Genomic DNA, 8,702 nt, shown 5'->3' with positions numbered 1-8,702 from the left:
TCTTCATCTCTTCTGCAGGTTCTACACTACGGGACAATATTAATCTGCCTTATAGGATGTTTCTGGATTACACATGTAAACAAAAGCCTGTGTGAGAGATGCATAGGAGGCATTAGGAACAATACTTCACCAATGTGCTCTATGTGATGGTGACCTGTAAACTACAACTAATCTAGAATGTGGCAGCTAGACTGGTGCCTGGGAGCAGCCACCAAGACCATATAACACCAGTCCTGAAAGACCTACATTGGCTCCCAGAATGTTTCTGAGCACAATTCAAGTGTTGGTGCTCACCTTTAAAGCCCTAAACGGCCTCGGCCCAGTATACCTGAAGGAGCGTCTCCACCCCCATCATCCAACCCAGACACTGAGGTCCAGCTCCGAAAGCCTTCTGGTGGTTCCCTCACTGCGAGAAGTGAAGTTACAGAGAACCAGGTAGAGGGCCTTCTCGGCAGTGGCACCCACCTGGTGGTACACTCTCCCACCAGATGTCAAGGAAATCTGACATTTAGAATACATTTGAAGACAGTCCTGTTTAGGGAAGTTTTTTATGTCTGTTGTTTTGTTTGTTTGTTTGTTTTAATATGCTATAAGCCACCCAGAGTGGCTGGGGAAATCCAGCCATATGTGTGGGGTATTAATAATAAAATTATTATTATTATTATTATTATTATTATTATTATTATTATTATTATTACTACCATCAAGCACTAAGAGGGAGTTGGCCTAGTTGAGCTTCAAGGCTTCTCCCAGCTATATCATTCTATATGTATGCTAGTGGTTCCTGGTTCCATGTACTTGCAACATGCAATGGTAGCTTCAGTTACAGAATAGCTTCAGTTGCCTAGACTCCACATATCTGTTCCAATGAACAGACAAATCTGGGACTTCAGTCCATCACAATGACAGTCAGTCCCACTGAATCAGAGAAGTCTCTGATTCAGCTCCATTGCAGTTGTGAAGCTGTTATTAATCACAACATAGGAGATTGTAGCCCATCAATATTGCTGAAATAACACTTCTGTTAAGGGTGCAGCCTTTCATAGCTGTAATTTCCTGGCATTTTTGGACCTTTAGAATGAATGTGGAAAGCCCATAACAGAACATATTAAAACCAAATGTTGATGGTTTATTGTTAAAACATATTTTGTTGTTTCATTGCAGGAGGCTATCACGGCACCCACTCTGAAATTCTTGAGCTAATTCGTTGTGGATATTTTTGCAAGCTTATTCTCTCCCATGTTTCCTGGCTGCTAGGCAATCAGTATTTGACAGTACAGGGAAACTTGCCATGAAGTGATCTATTGATTCTGCATGTTGACACCATTTACACTGTTTGTTATTATCTGTAGTTATGTGATGAATTTGCTGTGGTTATTCATGAGCAATATCTGATCTTAAATGGCAGCTATAAATTGTTCACTTCCTGCATATGTTTTTCTTCATCTATGCTATGCATATGTAGGATGTTTACCATGCCATTACTTTAGTTACATCTAAAGTTTTGCATCTAAGATGAGATGACACGGGCAAATGAATTAAGGATATGTTCTTTCAGATCAAGCTTCATGGAGCCATAATCCATTTCTACTCTTACTAAGATAGGTAGATGAATGCAAATATTTTTTACATTTGCAAATGTAGTTGATAGATACGATCATTCGTTAAAAAAATGTGCTGCATTCTAAACATGTCTTTGGTATATAGACAGTCTGATATTTATTTTTATCACAACGTTTACGAATACACATTTTGCAATTTCTAAAATATAATGCTCCTTGTACAGTTTACCATGTTATTCTGGTAGGGGCTATTTCTAGGTCAGAATTATAAACAACCACAGGAAAATTAAAATAAAATTATGTTATATTTTATTCAGCACTTATTGTCATTATCTCCTCTCTACAGAAATGTATTTGTATCATTACAGAATGCAAGACTATGCCTCTACTGAAATTACAGATAATTCTAATAATGCCATTATGTTTATTACTGGTTCAAGCACAAATCGTTGGATCATGCACATAAATAAATGTTCATATTGAATTTACATATAGTTTTGAATAACAACAGAGGTTGCGGAAGTGAAGCAAAAAGAAGAGAATACTGCAGAGAAGTAACATACAGTGCTATCCCATCCATGTTTACTCAGAAGTAAGTTCTGCTGTGTTCAGTGGGGCTATCTTATGGGCAGTCCTTTGCATGTTTACTCAGAAAGAAGTCAAACACTGTCCATTATGGTTTACTCCTAAGACAATGTGCATAGGATTGCAGCCTAAAACCTAATTAATGTATATATTGTATAACAGACTTTTTAAAAAATGCATCAGTTGAACATGCTACATTAAACAAACTGCTATATAAGGCTAACATGGTGTACTGGTTAGAGTGTTGCACTAGTACTTGGGAGACCAGGGTTCAAATCCACATTCAGCTATAAAGTTTCCTGGCTAACCTTGCTTAGTCATAGTTTATCAACCTAACCTACTTTTGTGAGAATAAATGAAGAGCAGGAGAGCCATGCATACCAAGTGGGAAAGGTGGGTTATAGACATAGGAAGGAGGGAAGGAAGGAAGGAAGGAAGGAAGGAAGGAAGGAAGGAAGGAAGGAAGGAAGGAAGGAAGGAAGGAAGGAAGTCACCCGGTCTGTGGGATGCTGGAGCACAGCACTAGTAGGACCCACCACGACTGAGAAGATCTTGGAAAAGTTCTGCCAGTGGAGATTGGGAGAGCTGGGAAGTCTTGGTGGAGGAAATTCAGAGATGCATAGCTGAACATTGCTAGAAGAAGAGGTGAAGAAGGCCACAGTGATGGTGAATTTTTATTTTGTTAAAATTCACCCTGCCCTTCCATCAAATGGTACGCAAGGCAGCTGCCAGGAACCAATAGTGGTAGGGGCCCACCCAAGTAAGCCCCGCCCCCCATCATGGTGCTGGCCTTGATGAGGAGAGAACATGTAACATTTGTTCAGCAACAAAAGCCGATCCACATTTATGACCAAAACAGAGGCATATGGCTGCATCCCAGCCAGCCAGTGACTCATCTGGTGAACAGGTCTAATCATTCATCTGCAGATCACTATTTTATTAGACTCCATCTCCTTCTATTTTTATTGAAATATTTAATTTAAACAACATACTGTCTGACTTACCCCTTTTGTTTGCTCTCCCCTGCTTGTTAAATAAATCCCAGTTCTTGTTTTTTATTCTGTTAAGTTCTCTGTCTGTGATTTGCTGCCTACAAGTGACCTCACTGCTCCCTGCAGCCTCTGGCTCAGCTCTTATTTTTCATCAGGAAGATTCATGATTTTAAATCACTGATATATATATATATATATATATATATATATATATATATATATGAGAAAAAAACCCTCGTTATAGTAAGATCTGTACTACACCACTTCCCCTTATCTGTTTACCTGGTACCAAACCAGATGGCTTTTAGGCACCTGTAAAAACTTTTTTACTTTCCCAGGCTTTGGATATGATTGGTGATTATATGATTTATTGCCACTTTTTTACTACTGCTGCTGATTTTTTGGTGTGTGTTTTTATGCTTTGTATATTTTATTTTTATAACAGACGCTTCAGTGTGATATTGCATGCTGCCTTCAAAATTTGAAATTGAAAGTTGGGATAATAATAATAATTTAAATGAATAAGTATGTGTTCCAGATCCCTTTTTGAGCTCGTGTATATCACAGCGAACAAGATCCAGGACAGCTCACATTACTCATTTCATTTAAATGCAAGATTCAGAAGGAGGAGTGATTTATGTTTGCAAAGTCACTTAACTAACACAGAGAGAAAGGAAATGCTGACAATACTTTACTATGCAAACTGAAGAAACAAAAAAAATGTATAATTTGAGAAGGAAGAAACACAGAGATTATGTCTTTCTTCCTTGAGACCTTGTTCTTAGCAAGGAGACATTCAACCAAACATAGAGGAAAATTTCACAGTTAATCAGAGCACATGCCACCTCAATAAAGTTCATTCCACTCTGCCCAGCGACGGAGCAAGCCGATTGGATGCCTGGGGCGGCGCGCATGCCCTGTGCCCAGGGGCAGGGCCAGCCACGCATGGGGCAGGGCCAGCTGGGGCAGGACACTCCATGGGGCCTCCAAGGAGTCTGCCAGCCTCCTCCCACTCAGCCACCCTACAGCTGAGGGGGAGGCGGCGGGCGGACCATTTGGGGCACCGCGGAGCCTGCAGGCGCCCAAGTCACCGCGTCACTGCAGGCCCCACGCTGAGTGCCACCTGGCATTTTGTCACCCCTCTCAGTGGTGACACTCCCTTCCTCCACAACTGACTCTGCCTGGTTGCTAAGCAACACCACAACTTGGTTAGCTGATTTACTAATAACAGCATTAACTCTAAAATTGCACAGTGAATGATCTGTGCTGTTGCACTTCCAACAATTTATATCTCAGGATTAAGTGTGTTTAAAAATAACATCCAACCCCAAAGAAGTTCTGAAATTCTAGCATGTAAGAACTGGGTTTTCCCCCTGAAAAAGTGCAGTATTTCTTAGGATTTAAATGTTTGGCTATGTGTTGTGGTCACAATCCACCAGAATTAGGCACACTGAAATCCATTTACTTTCACCTAAAGTCAAGGGGTTAAATTCAACATTGATTCCTTGAAAAGGTTCTCAAACAGTGGATGAAACGGAACAATAGTAGGTTTCTTGGGATGGAAAGAGAAACCGGCTCTCTAGCTGGGTCTAGTTTTGCATCTGGTACCACAAGAAGAGCGGCAGTTTGCAAAATGAAATTTAAAACTAAATCCCTTTGTGTTCTTTTTAAAAATGTGTTGGCAGGGGTGGACTCAGACAGATGCTCAGAACGTCATTTGCCAGGTTGAGACTTACTACTATATATATTTTTTTAAAAAATGAATAATTACAAGCTAATAAAACTAAGCTTAAAAGGACAAGGGGGAAAACTTGTGAGAAAACCTGTAACAAGTTCTGAAGAAAATATATATGTAAATGAGCGCTATTTCTGAAACTACCTTGTAATAAATATTACAAACAAACAGCATGAGGCCACGTCTCCAATCTCCATCTTTTCCTAGCAGAGCAGGCTCTAGAATGCTTTAAGTTCTAGTGGTGGGATGGAGTTTGAAGCTGCCTGAAACGCTAAGGAAGAAGAGTGCAAGGGCAGGGAGACTAGAAAGCACAGGAGGAGGAAAAGGAGAGAAACATTGGTTTCTTATATTGATATGAGTTACATCTTGTCATTTCCCAACGGAAAACTTCCAATGGTCAACATGACAGGCAGGCCCAGCACTACTCTGGAAATTTGGTAGGTAAGACTCAGGGAACCCCTTTCCAAGACCATGCTGAATTGCATTCTGTATGCTTGAGTACAAATGTGATTAGTATTTGGTTTTCATCTTGCAGAACTAAATTGTTTTCTAGTGTGCCCTAAATCATTGGAATATCTAGTCAGCTTATTATCACTTTCCCAGACTTCTTCAAGCATCTGATAAAGTAGACCACTTGGGCCACATTCACACCATACATGTAACACATTATGATACCACTTTAAACAGGCATGGCTTCAAAGCTGGGAGCTGTAGTTTGTTCAGGGGAGTGAAAGTTGTTTAGAGACCACTATACTACTCCCAGAGCTACAATCCCTGCAGTTCCCTGTGAAGAGGGATTGATTGTTAAATCACTCTGAGAATTGTAGCTCTGTGAAGGGATTAGGGGCTGCCTGACAATTCTTAGAAGCCTTAACAAACTGCAGCTCCCAGAATTCCTTTGGGAAGCCATGGCTGCTTAGAGTAGTATCATTGTGGCCTTAACGTATGGTGTGAATGTGCCCAAAATGTGCACAGCTTGCAACTCACCAAGCTAAACCCAGCTGACTACCTTGCCAGATGCTCAACAACATCCCTATTTTTGCTGCCTTGAGAGAGGTACAAAATAGGATGTCCTGGCAGACCACTGCACCTGGTTTGTCACAAATTGTTATAAGCAGGAGTGTCTCTACAGTCTACATGCACCATTTGAGAACTTTTGGGGTCCCTGGCCCCCTCAAAAAGTTTATTGGGTGGGTCAAAGGGACCTCAGCCCGTAGGAGTTGAGTCCTATGGTTATACACCTGTACTAGACATTGGGCTACGAATTGGTAAGCCAATAAACACACCACAACACGTTTTTGTTTTCTTGCTGCTAATAAGGGTATTCCAGCTACTCTGTTGAAGGCTTCCATTTCATTTTTTGAAAGGTGCTGCAGAATTTAGAAGAGCTAACTTACCTGAGCAGAAGTGCCTTTCTTTTCGGCAAGCATCTTTGGATCCAACGCCATACAGCTGGTGAAAAAAGGTGAAAGAGGCTTTCTTAATGATAAGCAGTAGATCAGGACTTTTGGTTGCCAGAATACCATTTGTTGGTCCTTTCTTTATTAACCAACTATCTTTGGAATACAGAAAGCTGCCTTATGCTGAGTCAGACCATTGGTCCTCCTATCTCAGTTCTGCTAGTAGAGGTCCTGCATGGTCCCAGGATGTCAGAGATAGATCTGAACACTTTCACATGCAAAACATGTTCTCCACCACTGAGCTACAGCTCTTCCCTCTGAATTGTCTATTGGATTGACACTCTTCCTATTGTGCAGAGATTTCATTTCAGAATGTGTTATTAATGTTCAGCATCACTATTCTTTTCTCTTCCATTCCAGAAGCTTGATTCTTAAGACTAAGCCTCTTTCATCACATCTTCTGTCTCGAATGCTGTAATTTTATAGGAAGAGACAAGAATCAGCAAAACTACTGACATAACAGAATGGACCATATAGCAATATTGAGCAAGCTGAAAGAAAATATGAAGTTTACAAACAGAAATAAGCACCAGAAAATAATCAATTTTATGCCTCCAAATGAATGTGACTTTCCCCCCCTCTTAATTGATTTACAAACCATGACTCTGTTTTTGTCTCTCCTCTGTATTATAGCATGTTATCTCACAACCCAAAGACTAGAAGCACTAACATTTGTTCCATTCTGAAAGTCTTCAGACGTGCCCTAACAATGACAGAGCAGAAGAGAAAGGTAGCATAGCCCATTCTCCCTGCTCATGTGATCCTAACTGCATGAGGGGGAATGCCTGAATACAGTGGTGGACGAGGGTACTATGGTGCCCTGTGCAAGGCCAAAGTTTGGAGACAAACCTCCCCCCCCCCCATCCTCACACTGCCTTCCCAAAGACAGGTAAGGAGGTACCCAGCTTTGGAAATGAGGTGTTAGGGCTTTGGTAGGGTCCTAGCACTCTCCTACCTCCTTCCCAAAGCTGGGACAGTACAAACTAGGGTAAGGAAAGGAGGATGGAAGACTACAGGACCCTGTTAGCAGGGCCATCTTACCCATAGGTGCTAGGGGTGTAGTAGGGCACCCGGGCACGAGGCCGAGATTCCAGGGCCCGAGAGTTGAGTCCAGGGAAGAGCCTGCCCATCGGTCGGAGCACTGTGGTAGGCTCTTCTGCTGTGCAAGTTTGGGGGTGACTGAGCCAGCGAGACGCTGAGGTGACCAGTTGGCTCTGCCCTCCTGGAACTGGGCAACCTGGGGGGGGGCACCGAGCGGATCTTTGCACCCCGGCACCACATATGCTGAAGACAGCCCTGCCTGTTAGAGCCTCATGCCTCCTCCCCAAAGCCCAGCACCTTGCTTACCAGACTTTGAGACCCTTGGCTCAGCATCCAATGTATGTGCACCATTCCAACGGCCCTAAATCCACCCTTGCATGAATGGGATTAATTTGTTACCCAAGTTTGGGGCTCGGAATAACTTGATCCTGCTTCTGGAGTAGCATCACTGAGCTAGTAACCTGTCATTCATTGGATCTTGATCCTAAGGCTTTGCTGAGATTACACATGCACAGCTTGCCATGGTTTCTGTTTAACATCTTTCTTTTCCCTCGTCACTGGGCTTTGTCCAGCTGCAGGTAGTGGAGAGGACAGAAGGTGAATAAAGAGATGCAAGTGGAGGGAGCCATCAACTGCAAAGTTTGTGCCAACTGTAAAATTTTAGAAAATATGCAAGTTGAACTGGAAGATGAGTGAAGCAAAATATGAACATCAAACCCATACAACTATAACAGAATGTAACTGGAAAATCTGCATGACTCTATGTTCTAGTTGCTACTATGCAGGTGGTTTTATGCTCCTATTTGATTATCTGACGTTCCAATGGATTTCTTTGGTATAGTCACATGTGATCATCTGTACATTCACTTAATGTTCAACCACTCCTTAACTGCACTAGACTAGTATTTGTCAGGAGACTATGCTGTAAAAATAAAAAATAAAAATAAAACAAAATTCCAACCCTTGAGTGTGCTTTTTCATATATTCTTTGTAGGTGCCTCCTACATTTTGAATAAAGTCGTGTGTACAAACTAAATCACCATTGCAAGTCTCTGACAACACTTATATATTATGCTTGAAATATTGCTTTTCCTTGCAGGAATGACATCCATAATCTTTCTTGGTCACATTGCTGATTAAGCATATGCTACATAGATTTAAGATGCCATTGATACAATGGATATATTGCTGAATTCAATAGGAGATAAAAAATGAAAACTTAGGGAGATTTGCATGCTTTGAGAAAGCAGCACATAGGTAAAGAACCATTACAACCACGATGGGCCAGCCAGATTATATAAATCTGGTGCTAACTGCACTCTGCAAA

At 41.5% G+C, this 8,702-nt stretch overlaps 1 long non-coding RNA gene across 2 annotated transcripts; it reads left to right on the top strand.

The window, feature by feature from the left end:
- Positions 1-5,767: 5,767 nt before the first annotated feature.
- Positions 5,768-8,335, top strand: LOC309374279. Of its 2 annotated transcripts, none has more exons than XR_014170483.1 (3): positions 5,768-5,930; positions 6,968-7,064; positions 7,948-8,335. It is a non-coding gene; the product is annotated as an uncharacterized lncRNA (long non-coding RNA). The 2 variants fall into 2 exon arrangements; XR_014170484.1 differs by lacking the exon at positions 5,768-5,930 and adding an exon at positions 6,237-6,339.
- The last annotated feature ends 367 nt before the right edge of the window (positions 8,336-8,702 follow it).

This window comes from Podarcis melisellensis (assembly GCF_964234715.1).
Source record: "Podarcis melisellensis genome assembly, chromosome: 7".
NCBI classification, from domain to species: domain Eukaryota; kingdom Metazoa; phylum Chordata; class Lepidosauria; order Squamata; family Lacertidae; genus Podarcis; species Podarcis melisellensis.
Note: the sequence above shows the minus strand (reverse complement) of the source record. Positions and strands in the feature narration are given on the sequence as shown.